At 32.5% G+C, this 21,109-nt stretch overlaps 1 long non-coding RNA gene across 2 annotated transcripts in view; it reads left to right on the top strand.

Annotated features, from left to right (window-relative positions):
• LOC118202643 (uncharacterized) overlaps window positions 1-20,381 on the top strand; it is a 143,428-nt gene extending 123,047 nt beyond the window's left edge. For both annotated transcript variants that reach the window (XR_015044446.1, XR_015044445.1), the window contains one exon: window positions 19,868-20,381. This is a non-coding gene — a long non-coding RNA (uncharacterized LOC118202643). The remainder of the gene's footprint in view (window positions 1-19,867) is intronic.
• Window positions 20,382-21,109: the final 728 nt, after the last annotated feature.

Here is a 21,109-nt window from a genome sequence, read left to right as displayed (position 1 = left end):
TATATATACTGTACAACCGAACTTTGCACATAGCTACCTAAAGCCCACTCAAGTTGAACATGTAAATTTTATATTGCTTTAACTTTAATATTGCTTTTATATTGCTTTAACTTTTCCTTTGAAACTAGGCTAAATGACATGCGAAAATTAATAATTTTGCATTAATGTTATTACATTTAATTTACTTTCACATTTATTTGCGGACAGATTATTTATCAATAGTTTTCATTGCAATTTAATATATTTTAATTAATATTTTAATTCAGCTTCATTCTTGATTTATACAGAAATAATATTCACTCTTTAAGCAGATTTGAAACAAAAAGTAAGAAAAGCAGCCTCAGAAAAATGTGAAATAAAATTGACTCATGCAGTTCTAAGGTCTTTTTTTATTGTAAAAAAGTACGCGAGTTCAGAGTTACATATACAATTTTCGCCACTTAGATAGGTATAAAAAATGTCTGTACATTTTTGGATTGATTTTGTAAATTGTATAGAATGCATGGATTTCGATTTATAAAATCAATAAAAAGATTGTGCCTAAGTGATAGTTTCATGAACTTAGTCAGGAGTAAATGAAATGAACCTAGTGAGTGATAAGTGATTATTGATAGGTGATATAAAAAGTTAAAGCTTAAAACCAACGGTTAGACAGAATAACTTTAAAAAAAACTTCTAACAATCACCATTATCAAATATGGACCTCAACAGTGCATTTAATATTGCTCAAAATTACACCTAAATTCACAAATATTTACCAATCGAAATACTTCACATTATTTTAACTATTCTACTACAAAAATAATTTGAAATTCAAAAACTAATGTTATGTAGCAATTAAATATGTTCATTTAAAATAATTCAACAACATCAATTTTTTTTTAATTCTATACTCTTTAAATTAATGTTTTTATAAAAATTTATTTGTACTCTTTCATCACATAAGTTACTCCTACAGCCCTGTAATACAGAATTTGAAGCAAATAATGGTATTTCAGATTAAATCCCCAATAAAAAATAAAAGAACTGTCACTCCGCTGGTTTTGTCGACACTTGAATTTCATTTATGAATATTAACTATTTACTCTCATGCATTTTCAAAATGATTCACTTCTGTTTTTTTTTTTTTTTTTTTTTTTTTTTTTTTTTTTTTTCCTACAAGATTTGTAAAATTTGTTGTTGTTGCTAATGCTCACTTGTCTGACCTGTAGTTGGTTACAGGCGAAAACATCGCGGCAAAAACATCGCAGACGAAAATGTCGCGGAGAAAACAACGCAAGGCGAAAACGTCGTGCTACAAAACATCGTGGGAGAAAACATCGCAGTTCTAAAACATCGTGGTACAAAACATAGTCGTCAAAAATAAAGCGGTTCAAAAACATCGCAGTTTAAAAACATCGTCGTTGAAAATATCGTGGTAAAAAATAAAGTATCTACAAATCATCGCATGACGATAACATCGCAGACATGCTTTTTTCAGGCATGTTTTAATAAGTGTAAATGGATATTCACATAATAATTTGTGAGCGCAAGATGGAAAGAAAGATAATTTGTTTTTCATATTTTATATTAACTAATAAATTTTTGCTGAGAAAATAAGAAAGAAACTTAAGCATAAAAAATTAATGCAACTTATAGCACTTAATAGAATTTTAAACCGACATAGTTAACTAGGCCATTAATAAATCATTTTTATAAAGTTTTTACTGGTAATATTTCATGAAAAGTATAATCTATAAGTTACATTTAATTTTCTATGCTTAAGTTTCCTTCTTACGTTTTCAGCAAAAATTTATTAGTTAATAAAATATGTGAAAGTAAAATTTATCCTTCTTTACACCTTGCGCTCACAAATCATTATGGGAATATCCATTTACAATTATTAAAACCTGAAAAAAGCATGTCTGCGATGTTATCATCATGCGATGATTTGTAGATACTTTATTTTTTACCACGATATTTTCAACGACGATATTTTTAAACTGCGATGTTTTTGAACCGCTTTATTTTCTACGACGATAATTTGTACCACGATGTTTTAGAACTGCGATGTTTTCTCTTTGCGAACTGCGATGTTTATAGCACGACGTTTTCGCCTTGCGTTGTTTTCTCCGCGACGTTTTCGTCCACGATGATTTTGCCGCGATGTTATCGGCGGACACCCCTGTAGTTAGCCCAATTTCTCGTGGCAAGGATTGCAAATTTGCGCCTGCCGTTGGCAACAGTCTTGAGCACCATACAGGGGACAGTACGATTAGCTCAGTTCCGCCCCCTCTATATTCATGGAAATTCACTTCTGCTGAAGTTTGCCCAATTTGCTTGTGTTAATAAGGCCTACATCATGAAAAGGATTTCACAAAACATACGTCAGTATTACTTTAACCAAAACTTTCAACAGAACTTTGTTTAGCGTAAGAAACGCCAGATGAATCTGCACATTGTTAGCTTTTTGTTAGATATACTACCATGATAAGCGTTCCCCAAAATGTTATGTATTAGAATAGTTGGCATCCAAAATGTATCCAAATTTTGTCTGTTGGATCCCTAGGATAACAAACTTTTTAGTGAAAAGGGGCAGTATGTCTAGGACTATTAATTTCGTTTTGGTATATTGCGTTCGTTCACGATAAATGTCAGTTCCCTTTTCAAATTGTTGCCACCAAATATTAGAGCCCTATATTATATTTAAAGAAGTTAAATAATCAAGAATCTGCATAAATGTATATATGTTTCTCGCAGTGTGATAAAACAACGGTACATAGAGCCATCCAATTTTGAATAACGTACGTTTCCACCCGAATATGGCCAACTGGAAGCCAAAATTTGGAATCTATAATTTATTTTATTATCTATTTCATATTTTCTAAAACTTTAACGAATTTTTGATTAACAAACTCAAGGATTTCAAAGCAAGCAATGGCAACGTTGTGCAGAAAAAACATTTTTATCTCCAGCGCGCAAGACTGTTATATGTTCATTTTAAAACTATTTTGTGATATTGCTGTTGAACTGAATTTTATGGTTTAAGTGGGAAGAACATGATATTTAATAAAGGCCCCTTTGGACGTAATTTAAAATCTGAAAACTTTCAGTTTTTTTTAAGGGGGGCTATATCTTGTATTTTTTTTAAATCCCTGTTATGAAAGAGTAATATAAAGCATCTCTTTTGCTTATCTATATAGATATTATTATAGATATCACTAACGATGTTATGCATGAATTGAATTTATCTGAGTTCTTTCGTTCCTTAAACGTATCTGTAATATTTATTTAAATTACCAATGTATTCCCTAATTGAAATCTTCTTGCGCTTCCGTTGATTCGCCTGCTTCACCAAAATATGTAAGCAAAGCGAACTACGAAAGAAAAATCCAAGTTCAGAGTAAAGAATTGGCAACCTACCTTGCTGAAGTGAGATTCCTATAATAATACTTCATAGAGTTAATAGCTTTCAAACAGTGGTGTCACTTATGACAGGCTTTAAACTCGCAAATTTTTTAATCATTGCTGCCTGTTTATCCCACAAGAAGAGAAAGTAAATTTTGTTGTTTTAGTTATGTAGCTTCTAGTTGATAATTATCTAATTAATTAATTTTTTAACTAATTAGATAAAAAATTAACTAATTAGTAATTTTACTTTATGTTTATTATTATTTTATGTCATTTTAGTAATCATGTTGTTGTATTTACTTAATGGTCTAGCACTGAAAGATAAAGATGGGATGAGAGAATGCATCCAACAATTTAGAAAGTCAGACTAGTGTTTATCTTAAGACAATTGAGTTTAACTTAATATACCAGTGGGTAACCATAGCGAATTTCGCAATATGGTGTGGCTCTCGCGGGCGAGTGGTGCTATTCTTATGAAAATAAATTATATATATATGAAATATATATTATAAACTAATATTACTATACTATTAACTAATATTACTTATATTAAGTCCAAAAGAAAGTTATGCAAACTATCACTGAATTATTGTTTAAAATCAAATATCTCTTTTCATTTGAAACCTATTTAACTACTTTTAAATTGACGTAAATATGGACTTGTGGCTTTTAGAAATCTAATTACTGTTTTCTAACTTTACTAATTACTGTTTACTAATTACTTATCTAATTACTGTTTCTAACCTGAAATTCAACGTACGGCTCTTACTGCCATGAAGTTTACCCACTTGTGTTATATATGTTCCACTACATTTTACTGAACTTCGAGAAAAAATGTGCATGGAATCTGTGCATTTAAAAGCTAAATTCTGGCTTTGCCAAGTCATTGCTCCGTCTTTGGCTTCCAGAAAAATAACTACGAATTCCGAAAAAGGTTTTAAATAACCCTTTTTATTTTTTAAATTAAAGTACCTTTCCCTTCAATTCTTATCTCATTTTCTTGCCAGAATGCAAATTTCCATCACGCGCGATATCAAATCAGGTAGAAGGAAGATAGTACTTAAAGAAAGATTTTGGAAGGTGAATTCAGAGCGTATTCTACCTGTTTTAAGGCCACGTTGCTAACTTTATTTCTCTAGCAATTAGAGTTCTGTGGCGCTGAGTTATCCTTGTTTATGCTGACTTTCAAGTCAGAGCTAGCTTGCGCGATAGTTAACCTGTGAAACCGTTAACTTCATTAATTTTTTTAAGTTATTATTTACCTTTTAAGTTAAGCCAAAAGTGTCGGCTTTTGCAAGCACGAGTTGGTGCTGACTGTAAACTTTATTTGAGTTAATAAAGGGTTCTTTACATCCTTCTTCTGACTTTGTAGTACTTTAAAGGACTTGGTGATAATTCACCAGTCTTCAACGTCGAGTACGTTTTGAGATAGTAAAGAGAACACGACGTTACAGAAATTAACACCTCACATTGTTCCTGTAATTAACAGAACCATTCACTATTATTCTCTGCGGCATTTGACAGAATATGAACATTAATGTAAAACCTGGGTAATTAAAGTATGCAGTTCACATGACGAAGTCCTATTCTAAGCTTTGGCTCGAGCTGTCTAATAGCGTGAAAAAACTGCAAAAGAATATAGCTGACACAGATAACTCTTAAAAATGGGCGTAAATATTTCGGAGAAGGTCAGCGGTAGCTGCTAAAACTCTCTCTTAACTTCAAGAACTCCGTTCTTATGTACGTTAATTAATTTGAATCCTTGAAGAAGCCGACGAAAGTAGAAGTGAAATAAAGATAAAAGTAATAAGATAATGGATTAATTAAACATAAAATTCTATAAAGTAAGGTAATTACTTTTGGATATTGTAAACAATATGGTTGTTCTGTAAATTTTATAACCTATTTTGGTAAAATATGGTAAAAAATGCTAATTAGACTATATGGTAATTAAATTATGGTAAAATATGGTCCTAACTAACAGCATTTATTAAGCATTCAGATTCAGTAAAATATAAGGATAGATCCAAAAGAAAACTGTAGTTAATTTAATTGTTTCAAAAACTTGACGGCTTATTTAATTTAATAGCAAATAATAATATCACTGACTGCAAGGATTTCATCTTAGTGCATTAATATAATTGTAGCACATTTCTAAGAAGAATGATAGAAGCGAAACTATTTTCTTGCATTTACATATCCATATACTTTTTTTACTTTCTGATATTCTCCGTAGCATTTCGATATGAAGTTGAAAACCCAACCGATGAGTTTCGAATTCCTCTTTCCCTTAAATATATTTTCCGGTAGATTTTCCCTCCTTATCTCGCTAAAAATTTCCAACAAAGCCCCGACAGAGGCGAGGAGATCGCACAAAGTGACGTAAATCAACGAGCCATCCCTACCCTCCTGACTGCCATTCCCTCGATTGTGGCCTGCAAATAGAAGGAATAGGGGACACCAGAGCAGGGAGAAGGGGGGCTTCCGAGTAGGAATAAATGATGGCATCGCGGGGAGGGACTCTTTTCCGGAAGGAAGAAAGTCTGAAAGAGGGAAAAAGCGGATTTCGACAGAAGAGAGAGAGGAGGAAATAGCATAGGGGTGGTGTACAATTTGAATTTAGAAACAACTTGGTATTCTCTCGGAGAACTGGTGTGGATAGACTAAAAGAAAGAATAAATAAATAAAAAGCAGCTAGGGGGTCTTTGTTTATTGCATAAGACTGAACGATAAGTTTTCAAAGTATTTGCCTCATGTGGGTCTTGCAACGGATATGGAGCGACGAGGGAAATAGAATCAGGTTTCATGAACCCAGAGGGATATGAAGAGAAGGAATGAATTCACTTCGAAGATTTCTGCAAGGGTTTTTAAGATAACAATTACAGATGGCGTTCACGTGAAATTCCTCCTATTCTTATAACTTTTATGATCCATTTCTAAAATTATGGTTGAATTGCATAATTTTTTTTTTCTTAGAAACTTTTGCTTTTTTATAGAAAATAATAATCCCCCCCCTCCTCGGGATAATGCAAAATCGTAGCGTTTTATCCAAAATTTATTTATTAAAGCTTTAGTTTATATAAATTTTGACTGCAGTAGATAATAACTTATATCTTAGTGTAAAAGCTATTGCCAATTAATTTTTTATGCATTGTTAATGTGAGTTGAGAGATCCTAGTTCTTTGACGGATAGATGGAAAGTGAATTATATTATTCCTTCCTGTAGCGTAGGGTTTGTTTTTTCCACACATGGTTTTTCAGTCGGCGCATAGATTACACCTTTTATTTATTTTTAATTTTCATTTTAATTTCATTTAATTTTATTTATTTATTTATTTATTTTTTAAAGTAAAAAACTTGTAGAGACATTAGGATTTTTTGGAAGTAGGCAAGATGAAAAATGAGCAACCCCGGGAATCGAACCGCGGACCTCTGGAATACGCGCCCAGGGTGCAGAGCACCACATCACGAAGGCATGCCAAGAAGGCGGGAGAAAACATTACCTTATAAATTTTAATAAGAAATAAACAACTCTTGATTAGATAATAACATAGGTTACAACCATTTGGGATATAGGTTCAGCTCTGTCCCCGCCGGCTAAGAAAATAATCCCTGCAGAAACTATTAGACACAGCTGAAGCAGAATATTCGAGACGAAATACTGAGCCTTCAACCAGAAACATTACGTGGTGTAATGGAAAACGCGTTGAAAAGAGCCAATCTCTGTATCGAGAAAAATGGTGGACATTTGTCTGATGTCATATTTCATACAGAAGTTCCATAAAATATATTTAATGTATAAAAAATTAATCGAATGATTATTACAAGAGTTATCCGTGTTTAACCTTATTAGGTCTTATTTGGCCCACCCTGTACATGATTGCTTTTGGTAGCCTATATGTTCCGAAAGTTAATGATTCAGAAGCATAAATGTGCTTTATCACAGTGTCACTTATTAAATATTTACATACACTTTTATCGCCCTGTTTTAAAGCACTATTTTTCGCTCATTTTATCTTTTTCTGTGTTATTTGTTAATTATTTTAAATAGCTATGAAAACTAATGAAAAATAATATTCTGCATTACTTCTCTTCATACTGCATGCAGTATCAATAATAGGAGAAATCTACAGAAACCTTAGTTACAAAGGACTGCCATATTTTTAAGAAATATTCCTAATTCCAATTGAAAAACGAACGGCTGGATTATTCGATGATTGTGTAAATTTAGTTTTAAAATCAAAATTTCTACATTAACTGAACAAAATATTTCTTAAAATCAAGGGTTGTTACATTCGTAAACTAAATTTTATCGTTTTTTAGATTGAGCTAAAAATGTTCAAAAACTTTTCCCCTGTCCCTTTCCAATTTTGGTGATGATAAACACCATGAGTTCAGGGACAGAATATTACAGTTTATGAAATCTGTTGAATTTTATGTGGCTAAATAATTAATAGCCATTAGAGAAATATTTTTAAATAAAATTTACGAGAAAAAGCGCTAAAATCAATTCTGATTTTAAACTGAACAGTTTGCCCTCTACAGTTACGGACAGAACATTGAAGGGTATTATCTAGACTTGCAACTCATTAAGCAATCTGTTAGCTAACTAGCTAAGTAAATTAACTACTGTTGGCCCTATTCTAGTTAAAATTTAAAAAATAATAATAATGATAATTGCTACAATCAACTCTAACTTTTAAAGAGAACATGATTTGGATTTGACTGGAAAATTTTTAAAACGCTTTTTTGAAACTCCTCGTATTCTTTTATCGATATTTATTAGAATGAGCTGAGTAAGAGAGTCACAGCCATGTTGAGTACGGCATGGTGGAGGCACATTTCAAGTAAATATAAGAATGACAAGCAACTAAAATATATATTACGTACTAAGGCGAAAGTGGCACTAAAATATTTAGAGTGTGCAATTTTAAAATTTATTTCAGGTCTTAATGGTCTGTCGGCATATTTCTAGAGACAATTTTTATTTTGTACATAAGCTTATGATAAAATTGTATTACTTCAAATCATTCTCTCAGACATTAAATGCAAGCTTAATTTCCCTTTTCTAAATGAGTTAGTGATGTAAATAAGATAATTCATTTACAAAAAAATGTGCACGTTCATATCGCAAAAATAATTTGTTTTTAGATTATTAAATAAATGCACTATAGTAACTTCCCCCCCCCCAGCATAACAACAGTCAAAAACTTTACAATAAACTATTCATAAAAATTAAAAATCTTAACTCAATTCTAAGACCTATCTCAAATATTCCATATCAATTAATAGTTAAAATAAACGTTCCGCCATTAAAATGAACGCCTCCCTCGAGTCAATATGTTAACTATCCCCTATTTGGATGGGAAAGAGGGAGGGAGATGTGGTCGTTCGAAGATACTGAAGCTACAACTTCATCCCCCCCCCCTCCACAACGTTCCCGGGTCATTTGCTTCAAAAATATGTTTATCTCGAAAACGTTCGTTGTAACGGAAAGAGCTGAATATTTCAAGTCCGGGTACACAGAACAAATGGCACGCGAGGCCATTTTCCCCTTCGATAACGGGCCATTTGCAGAGCCTGCTTCTTCTCATTAATTCGTGACAAAGAGCTCTCAGTGATCGGCTGCCGGTTCGAAGACCAGAAGTCCTCGCTAATGAAATGAAATTGCCCCGTTCAAAACTGTCTAAATAGCTGGCTCAGTTATACCTTCCTTGCTCGGTAATTAAGATTCTGAAAGGGTTCTTTGGATTCGGCGTTTATATCGGTAACTTGATTGATATTATTGCAAGGGGGAGGGAAGGATTCGTAGCTGATTGTTCATCTCTCGCTCCCTCCTTCTGCCTCTCGTGATGCAAAGAATAGCTACTATTGTACTCACAGAATCGTGATGGTGAGAATAAACGTGTCGGAAGAAATAGCTTTGTTTGCCGCTGACGTTTATTGCATAACTAAGGAGCTAAGTCGCCATGTGAAGAGATAAGAGCAATACCTATGGCAATGTCAATTACAGCCAAAATGCTTCCAGACATCCATTTTTTGGTGCTAACTACAATGTAGGGCTATCTGTGATCTGCCAAGCAGCACGTTTATTGTGAATTATAATTTCTGTAAATGTAATTTTGCTAGCTAAGGTGACTTTTCAATTTTTAGGTTTAGCCTGGAAATTGAAAAGCTATCTTTTCACAAATAATTTCAATATTTGACAGCCAGACTTTTAATCAATAAATATTGCCGAATCAAATACGGGCATAAATAGTATCTGTTATTCAGTAATGCAGCGGAACAAAACGGCACTAGCTGTTCCAGATGGTTTTGGTCTCCCATAAAAAGGGGTTATTTAGTGCCAATGTTTATTTCTGTTAAAAATGGAAATATTGTTCATTTTCAGAAGTAGTTACCCAGAGAGGATTTAACTGCATAAACATTAGTTCAAACATTCACTGTGGCCAACACCGCTAAATATCTAGCATTAAATATTATAGTTGCCAATTAGGGAGGAAAGTTACTACCGTATTTACGTGCGTAATAGTCCCCCTTTTTGTGTCAGTTTTTCATATTTATATATAATATAATTTTATTTTCCTTCCACGAAAACAAGGAAAGTAGGCACTGCCGGCTCCAGAAAGATCACCGAAGCCTGTTAAAATCGGGCCATGTGACTAACAAAATAAACCCATTTTCTACAAAATATCTATTGACAATATAACAACCTACTTTAAAAAATAAATAAATTAATTAATTAACGCCACAGTTAAATAATTTTCATCCAATTGTATTATATACAACAGACGAACACTGAATTCCACTCTAAAACTTGGTAAACTTCAGCCTCCAAATCAGGAGAACATTTTCATCTTATGAACAAAATTTCGCCCTAGGGAAAGATATATTGTGTTTATTATTTCTCGAAAAAATTACTTGTGCTACTTTATTTGAAATTAATGCTAAATAAAGATTAAATTTTGCCACTTATCCAATATACTTATAACCTAAATTTTCTTGAATTTTTCTACTGTAGCAAATTCGGAAGTTTTACGCTGCACATCTTCCACTAAATGGGCAGTTTTATATCTACAGCAGTAATTTATATATATACTTAACCCCGGAAGCGTCTTGGCATCCGAGCATGGAAGTCTGCGGAAAATTTTCTAGGAGAGAGAAAAATTGTGTCAATAACTTCTAGTTCAATTATTTAACTTGGGAAGCGGGCGGCTCCCATGTAATATTGCATTAAATATTATTATATCAATACAAAACGCATTTTTTGCCCTATCTTGGATGATGTATTTTAATTGCTCCTGCTTACTAATGCACATGGGCCCACAGGAAGCTTATTAATCAATCAACTAGATGTAACACAATTCGATGATGCATTTTTGCATGAATTTCAATATGTATCATTATTTCCATTGAAACAACCATGGTAATAGATTTGTAATCGCCCGTTCCTTGGTTAGAAGCTGATGTCTGAAAATTCTACTTAATATATGTTAAATAAATCCATCAAATAATGCCTTTGCTTCTTAGAACGAAAGATAAAAATGTTAAAATTATTATGTGATGAAATGCAACATAACTGCACTTGGTAATAAACTGCTATCGAGACGACTATAAATAAAAAAACGCGGGGAAAATCTCCTACGCACCATAAGAGAATCTCCTTGTAACAAGAGAAAACACAAACCATAAAAAATTTACGTCAGTTCCAATAATTACATTTGCTGAAAGACTTCCCCATCCCTAGGTTTCTTTGCAGGCCATGCGACAGCAGCTATGGCCTCGACCCATGGGCCGTCGGTCGGATTCGGAGACCCCTCTGCGACCACGAAAATGATGGCCTATAAAAGTACCGAGTTCGAAAGTGTTAGCACTTCCCTAAATCGTCTCTTATCGGGCTATAAAAAGTGACCTCTGACATCCGGGAACTGCGCCTTACATATATTCTGACTCGTTACTTTGTATCAATAATGTGCTTTATTCGCTTGTAAAACTCGACCCCCTGTTGATTTGAGCCGGTTTTAATTTTATGGCCATTGGAAGGCCGCAATGGAGTGGATTTTTGGTGCCACAAACTATCTAGTACATTCTTTATTGCATTAAATAATTGATAAAACAGCAGTACTAAATAACTGGCATTAGCAGCTTAAGTTAGCCAATTCACGAGTAAGCATCATCCTTGTCCTTTACAGAGATCGAAATTCTTCCGAAGAAATAATGCAAAATTTCACTGCTTATGGGAATTTCAATTACATATGATATGCGTAATAATGCGAAATTTACCTGATTATCAAATAAAAAAGCTTATAGGCTAGAAATCTCAATTTGCCGCAAGCAATCAAGATTATGCCACTGCGATGCCTATTGAAAGCCTATTGAAGAGTAATATTAGTATGTTCTTTTTGTTATAACATATAGGTAAGGGTATACGGGGTGAATCTGTATGAATCAAAACTTTAGGGGATGATAGAAGGTAGCTATATGAGAAACATTCGTCATAGACTGAAGTATGGTCGGAACGCAAGAGGTAAGAAGGGTAGTTTTCCGCTGTCACATTTAAAGAATTAACACAAGAATGAGAGGAGATACTTCAGAAAGCATCTTATTAACAGAACATGCTCACAGAAATTCCTCAAAAGACCTTCTGCCAGTATAATGCAGGCTTCACAACTGCGGGATAGGTCAATTGACGCACATTTGGGAAGACAGCGAGCATTTCTAGAATATGACCGGGAACAAAGGCGACCCTGGTGACTAGATCCGTATTGGTTTCAATGGGGCATTCGTAGATTAAGCTTTTTATATTACCCCACATGAGAGATCCGGTGATCTTGGCGACCTATGGGACCACCTTGATCAAGCCATCGCCATGAAAATTTCGTGTTTCGTATAACCAGCAATTCTCTCGGCAATCCACAGTAGAAAACACTGATCGATACGAGGAGCAACCCTTATAATGCCGTTTATTTACAATGCCACCTAACAGCTAGCCGCTTGCGTTCCAACCATACAGGACGAATATTGCTCATATAGCTGACTTCTATGCCCCCCCCCCCAAAGTTTCGCCCACTTGTTCAGATTCACTATGCCAAGCGCATATTTGAAATATCAATTCTCATGAAACAAGAACTGTTTAAATTTGATTATTTAATTTGATCGAGGACTTGCTGACAACATTAACATAGTTCATTAGGTATAACTTCTTACTGTTTAAAAAGGTCCTCACTACATATTAACTCTTATAAGGATTTATGGAATTTATTGATATTTATTGATAGATCAAAGGCTCTTATATAATTTTTAAAAAAAAATGAAACTTCGGAACATAACCATATACCTGATATAAGTTTAAGAAACCACAAAGAATACATTGGCCAAGAAAATACTTAAAAACATAGTACGTAAGTTCTGAAAATGGTATACATTAAGAATGGATAAGCTTCTCATCAGTAGAAACCGTATCATAGATTACGGGAATATTCAAAAGCTACAGTGGATGATTTTCATAGGAGTAAATTTGAAACGAAAGAACGGAGAGTTGTTTTTTACAGTAAGCTTTTCATTAGAGGGAAGAATAATACAGTAATTTGAAAGTTACAACTGCCAATTTTTGCACTTAGTTATTCCTTCTGCTCTAAAAAGAATGAAACAAATGAAATAAGTCAGAGTGCACTGTAAAGAAGCCGCAGCCGAAAACGCAGAAATTATTTAAAATAATCTGCGAACTTTCCAAGAGTTTTCACAGAAAATATTTCGTTTCCCCCCCCATACAATTAACGTGAGGAACAACATCCGGAAATCAAACTTAATCTTATTTAATTCATGACGTGCAAATTGGTCGAGCCAACATACTTTATCATTCCCCCCACCTCAATGCAAGTTAGAAGTGTGCAAATTTAGTAGTTAAAATTAATTCTATAGCATGGATTCAGGGTGTAGTCAATATATTTGCCTTCAATAGTCGTTATTTTTAAAAACAACATCGGCGTGATAGCAAGTAAAAAGAATTATTTGCCTTTTGTTTGTTAATTTGACGACTATCATACAGCAAGCAGTCTGAAACTGCTTAAAATCATTAAATATATATCATAAATAAAAATGCTTAAATGTAAAAATTAGGCGAAAATGCAATCTTATTTTGGAGCAAGTTTTTGAATAAAACTATAACGGTTGAGAGGGTAATGAGGCACAAGTTTATCTTCTTCAGAAGCCGCCCTCCCCAAAAAAAACTAATCTGTGAATATTTTCAAAATTTACCTGAATATTATTTGGAGAACAAAACACTTAAAACAGCATTATCTTTAATGTTGTTTAAAACAACAAACCTTATAAACAAGCAAACAATAAAAACAGTTTTGAGTTTTGCATTCTCCTTTTCAGGAAATCTGCGAAACTTTTATAACACGCATTTGAACAATATTATGATATGATATTCCCTCCTGGCAGACTTTACGTCGCCCTATGGCCTTTTTGCAGCCAGAAACAGCACCTTCAACAGACATAAAGAATATAACTAAAAAACAAAATTCAGATTAAAATCCCTACTGCAAGCTTATTATGATTAATCCTCTCCATCATTTTCCTGGCAAATTTTTTCAGTCTTTTAAAATCATTTAAAATATCATACACTATATTAAAAACATCATTTTTCTTAAACTCGTTCCTGATGTCAGTAAAATATTTACATGTTTCCACATAATGCTCTGCAGTGCCCGGTTCTTTACAGATATCACAGAGGTCAGACTCTTGTAATTTTAACCTTTTAAAATAGAAAGGAAAACGGCCATGACCTGTTGAACAATATTATATGCATCTTCTATTATTATCCTATGCTTTCAGCTTTATGAGCCACAGCAAAAGTTTGATTTCGTTTTCTTTCTTGAAAGGCTTGAAGGAAATCGACAGAAACAATGAAATCAAAGAATTTATCAAAACACTGTATATTAAGTAACAGCTTTTAACTCTCATTACTTTATATCACAATCGATGACTTCCCAAATAATTTTTTTTAACGAAATTACAGAATAAATTTATTTACACAACTTGAGTCGCAAGCAATTTCCTTCGAGGCCAAATGCATTATGTTAAATTTAAATTATTTACCGCGAGCTTTCCACTTCTTTAAATAACCCTAAGATAGACCTTACTTGTAGTTTATCTAGAAAGACATTAAATTTGAATCATGAACGCAGAATCAATGTATCAAACGCACAGTCTAAATACAATAAAAACTGAAATCATAGAGAGCCTCCATAAAAATAAAGTAGCTATTTTGCATATAAAATGTATTATATATAATTGTTGTTTTTAGCGCAAAGCGTTGGTAGCCCAGAAGGGCTATTAGTGTGAAATGGCATTTTGTGGCGTTTCGCTATAAACAGAGAATGACTTTTTTAATTGTTGCCACCCAATATTATAGCCCCGTATTATATTTAAAGAAATTAAATAATGAAAATTTTGCATAAATTATGCAGGTTTTTTGCATTGCGAAAAAACACAACTGCATGAATGTACATGCATGTTTCTCGTATTGTGGTGAGGGGGGGGAAGAAATAAATAAAAAAGACTGTAGATTTTCAATAACGTAATCTTCCACCCGAACATGGGTACCTGGGCGTCCGAATTTCAAATTTCTTTTATTATCTATTTCATATTTACGTAAATGTATTTATTCACTGTAAAAACTTTAATAAATTTTTGGTTAACAAACTGATTGATTTTAAAACATTTTTTTATCTCTAGCACGCTAGACTAGACTGTGCATCGGAAATTCTAAAAAATGCTCTTTTTAAATTATTTAAACGCCATTTCGGGCGCAATGGGATTTCTTTTCTTTCTCCCCCTCCCCTTAAATTTATTTTGCAACTCCTATTGCAATGAATTTTTTATTGATTGCATGTTTTTTTTATAAATTTTCCTCCCTAAGAATCAAAATGAGCATTTGATAGCTCTTGGAGTTAGTTATTCTTCGCTCTGAGTAGCTCATTATAAACACTAGTTCAAAATTGCATTATGTAAGTCTTACTCAGGTTTCAGTGTTTCATCCTTCAGTGCCCCCTCCCGTTCAAACAGCGTGCGTTACCGATGGGAATCCAGTCAGAAAGTCTCCCGACGGGGGATAGGGGTGGAGTTTGGGAGCATCTGTTCTAACTATAGCCAATGATACTAGATGAGAGGCAGAGAAGCAGAACCTCACATTAAAATAAATTACTTGTTTTTCTTCTGTTATCATACATCATTTGAGAAGAATAAACATTGATTTTCGGATTAAGAAGAATAAGATCTTGAACATAATTTACCTTTACTCAGTTATCCAAATAACTGAGGCATGTCTGAATACATGTAATGTATGTAATATGCTGTGTTCAAACAAGTTACATATTTCCCCCTCATTTATTACATTTACACTGCCTATAATATTACTTGTCTTTGTTTTAGTAATATCATAGGTTCCTTTTATAGTTAGCTGATGATATAATTATGTAATTAAGCTTCTAATATAAAATGTCCTTAGTCTCATATTTATTTAAAACCTTTATATATAATTTATGGGAGAAGAAAACATTGGACGCAGCAAAGTATTATTTTGCATTAGATTTCGTTACTAAAATACCTTCTTTTTAATCGATGGAAAACACTTTATATGTGCATAGCTTCCTAGCCTTGACTGTGTGTTATTTTTTCTCCCAGCATTTTTGGAATTCAAAACATGTGGCAATAGTTTTGCACATTTTATTACAAAACAATAGTTTTATGTATGCATTTTCTTAATCTAAAGCGGTCGATCCTCTGCATTGAATGATGTTATGCAAATTTTGCTTAAAATCACAAACAAATCATGCGGCTTCTTAATAATGTGTTTAGCAGTTAAAAAAAAAAAAAAAAAAAAAGTCTAATTATTCCTAATGAAATTTTACTGTTCTAACAGGCACGGCTTAAATCCACTTGGACAGCGGGCGAGCCGTAAAGTCGCTGAACACTGGTAGTTCGTTCGAGGGTTCGAATCCCGGAGAACAGGCTGCGTGTACCAGCGTTTTTGTAGTTTTTCCCATGTGTAACGTGTATAAGATTCAGCCTCCCTTACAAAGGCTTCAACGAACGCATCCCTCGTCTTAGGCAGATAGCCCTGGTTTTGTCGTAATTAAGTAAACCAAACCAAAGCGAAGGGTTAAATAACATGTACTCAGGTATTTTATTGTGTTGCTAATTCTCAGCATTACCAGAAAATTTATCGCTACTGTTAATTTAATTTAAATTACTTATCTTTTATATACTTCTTTACATATGATTTAATTGATTCATTATTCCTTATTTTATTAATTAATATTTGTGAACAAGGCAAATGCGCAGAAATTTTACAGCGATTTTGTTAATAGGGATTAATAATAATATTTTTAAGGCAGTTAGGACCTTATGGTCCTCTCGCATATATTCTCATTTTTTTTATAAAAGGAGAACAGGATTATGAGGAATAAAGTGCTCATATTGAGGCCCGAGGTTCAGGTCTTGTGACTTGATCAACAGAGCATAATAATAGACGGGAATTTAAGAATTACAAAAGCACAAGAAAACTTTTCCAAAGAAAGTAGAAACAGAATTTCTTTCAAAAGATAAATGAATTTGTAGATATCATGTAGCATCTAAATCTCAATTAACAACTTATGGACTGTCAAGATTGAATCTTTAAAGAAAGAAGCATCCAAGTTTTCCACATGGTTAAATGATACTGAGCTGAGCTGCTGCAAGGAAAAATGTGAAGCGAAAAAAGAACACCCGAATTATTTTCGATAATTTATTAAAAGGGGAATAAGTAAATTCTGCTTATGCAATTAAAATTTGCAACGATGTTTTGTTTGGATTTTTTTAATTTCACCATATTTAATTTAACAATAACATTTTAGAGATTGATTAACCGTGTTTGTTGAGCAATTTCGATGATCCGTTTTATCTATCATAGAGTTCAAACATAGTTTCTGAAAAGTTAAAATTTTTCAAATTTTGATTAACCTATATGTAAATAAATTTCCCCAAGGAAAAAAAAAAAAAATATATATATATATATATATATATATATATATATATTATATATATATATATATATATATATATATATATAATATATATGTATATTTAAATATATATATATATATATATATATATATATATATATTTTTTTTTGGGGGGGGAAATTTATTTACATATAGGTTTTAATCAAAATTTGAAAAATTTTAACTTTTCAGAAACTATATAATATATATACATATATATATTATATATATATAATATATATATGTATATTTAAATATATATATATATATATACATGTCCTTAAGAAAATTTGTCTGTGCTGTTTTAACGGTGTCCGCCGATAACATCGCGGAGAAAACAACACAAGGCGAAAACGTCGTGCTACAAAACATCGTCGGAGAAAACATCGCAGTTCTAAAACATCGTGGTATAAAACATCATCGTCGAAAATAAAGCGGTTCAAAAACTTCGCAGTTTAAAAACATCGTCGTCGAAAATATCGTGGTAAAAAAAAAAGTATCTACAAATCATCGCATGACGATAACATCGCAGACATGCTTTTTTAAGGTTTTAATAATTATAAATGGATATTCCCATAATGATTTGTGAGCCCAAGATGTAAAGAAGGATAATTTTTACTTTCACATATTTTATTAACTAAAAAATTTTTGCTTAAAAAGTAAGGAAGGAAACTTAAGCACAGAAAATTAAATGTAACTTATAGATTATACTTTTCATGAAATATTACCAGTAAAAACTTTATAAAAATGATTTATTAATGGCCTTTGTTAGTTAACTATGTCGATTTAAAATTCTATTAAGTGCTATAAGTTGCATTAATTTACGTTTTCGTCCGCGATGTTTTCGGCTGGAACAGTTTTAACGACGTGAATTGAATTTATTTAATTTACAGGTGCAAAAAATGGATAGCCAGAAAATTTATATATTACCCTTGATTAATGAAAGATAAACTACAAATGCGCAGGAAACAATATACTAAATTCAAAATTGCAGTAAAAAATATTTTATCGTAAAAACTATACCCTAAAATTTCATTATATTTATTTTCATTGAGGCAATGTCCCATTCGAAGGCTGGAACTTTCGGCTATATGTAACAAAATTTATTTAAATTTTGCTTCAATGATAACGCTGAGACTGATGCCAAAGATAACACTGACGAACAGTGCCTCAATGATATTATCTCATCGAGGAAATGGTATCCTCTTTCCTTATCATCATTGCCCCAGTTTAATCGCAGTAAATGAATCTTTAACCTTTAATTTTATCTTAGTAAATGAATCTTTATAAAGTAATTCGCTTCTAAACACGCAATTAACGTACGTTATAAATCTCTATGCAACGAGATATCTGTGAGAAGGGGCTTATTTTTCGTACAGTTGATTTCAAGCGGAAAGATGATCAGATACTCTCGTAATACGTGCATGGAATAAGTATCCTTGATGATTTATAGTAAAGAGGGTATACTTGTCCTCATTAGAAGTGCAAATTAATAACAACTCTCTTTAAGATCGAATCACATATCTGATATATTATTGTTCTATCTAATTTATTAATGTTCGAAGCTAAGACAATAAAAGCTTGCGTACTCTATTGCAAACTTTTGCAAAGCCTATTTATACTGATGTGCGATTATGTAATAAATGTAAATGAAATTGATAGAACTATCAACGTACATAATGTAAACAGAATAACCATAATTTCTTTTTTATCCTAAGTGTTTCTCGGGAAGTGCACTAGCAAAAGATATGATAAAATTTATGAAAAGGTATTGAATATTATAGCTGTTTGAACTATCGCTGAAATATATATACGTTCCGACGCCCCCCCCACACACACACAATTTGCGTACGAGCATAATACGAATAAAAAATTAATTAATGCAAGGCCAGTTATTAATGATAGCCATAAGAAATTAAATTTCATCTTCGGCTGAAACTTTACGCTTAGAACTTGATACACATTAAATATGTAATAATTAAAGGAAACTAAAATAATTTAAAAAATAATAGTAATATTCTTTTTGATACGGGAACAGTCTATGCAACTAAACACATTTCATTGAAAACTCCCCAGCTTACTGCAAAATTATTTTTCGATCTATGTTTGCTAATTGTCAAACTCAGAATTTTTACTCAGAATTTAATTTTAACGCATGTCTTTATAAATCTTAAAAGAAAAAATAAATCCAATTCCGTACTTTGAAATAAACAGGAATCTCTGTTGTTTAGCTTTACTTCGAAGTGTGGTATTTAAGATAATTAATTATCTTTTTTAGAACATCTTCAGTAAATCTAGCTACTGCACGAAGTCATATTAAATGCAATCATATAAATTCTTTCAAAATCCAGAGAAATTTTTAAAGGATACTGATTTAAAATGTAAATAACTTTTTTTTTCTTCTATTATATTTTTTCTTTTTCTTTTAGGATTGTACACTTGGAAAGACTAGGATGGAAAGTTTCATTACCAAGAAAACGATGAAACTTGTTCGATTTTATTTTCAAAATTGACGCTGCGAGAACACCGCAGCTTCTTTAATGTTTGGAATACTATCTCCAACAGCCTGCCTATTATTCCTATATTTCTAGCGATAGCGATAAACAATGGTTCCTCCGAAGGAAATTTTTGACAATGGCAAGTTTCCTACCTTTCGAATTTGAACTCGTCATAAGAAATCCCGAACTCAAGGGCGAAGACTCCCCACCCCTCCTTCTGGGACTATAAAGAAAGGGTTAAGAAAATAAAGCACGAGCCCTAGAACATTTTAACATTACAACCCAAAATTTTAATAACAGTTATGGAGAATTTCCTGGAAACAAAACGTCAAGGCCGAGACTAGCAATGATCCACATTTGGCCGATATTATTTTTAAACCGTAATGTAAATGTATTTCTATAAGTTGCATTTAACGGCAACAAATAAATAATGTTGAAGGGAAAATGTGTATTCATTTTTAAAACTAAAACGTTATCTATGTGGTACCCTATAAGCCCTATTGTTGTCATATTATATGTGAGCACTATTTCTCAGGTAAAAAATGCCTTAAAAATTCAGAGTAAACTTACATGTAAGACCTTTATGCCAAATAATTTGGCCAATAAGTTCAATAATTTGAGTCAATACATTTTTACATTCAGACCAATATATGTATTTTAATTATACAGTAACAACCACCTTGTTACCATGGTAATAGGAAAGCTGGCTACCATAGTCTTGAACCCAGATTCGAATTTTGAAGAAAGAAGTGTGTTTGTACCTTTGTTTTAAACTCAAAGGGCGTATCCCAAAAGGGTAATTAATTTCGTTTTGGCAATTTCTGCTGATTCACAACAAATGGCGTTTCACTTTTCAAATTGTTGTCAGCAAATATTAGAGCCCTTCATCATATTTAAAGGGATTAACTAATGAAGAATCTGCATGAATGTACATATGTTTCGAGCACTGTGAAAAAACAATGACACCCAGAGACATCAAAGTTGGAATAAATGCAAATATTCGAGTCCTCAACTCGAATATGGGCATCTGGACACCCAGATTTGGAATCTGGATGACAAATTTTGATTAAGAAACTCAACGATTTCAAAGCGAGCAACGGAAGCCCTATTAAAAAAAATTATCTCCAGCGCTTGAGACTGTATCGGAAATTCTAAAGATATGCTCTTTTTAAA

Source organism: Stegodyphus dumicola, chromosome 12 (genome assembly GCF_044657685.1).
Source record: "Stegodyphus dumicola isolate Sdum_Otavi_A_Nest chromosome 12, ASM4465768v1".
NCBI classification, from domain to species: Eukaryota; Metazoa; Arthropoda; class Arachnida; order Araneae; family Eresidae; genus Stegodyphus; species Stegodyphus dumicola.
Note: the sequence above shows the minus strand (reverse complement) of the source record. Positions and strands in the feature narration are given on the sequence as shown.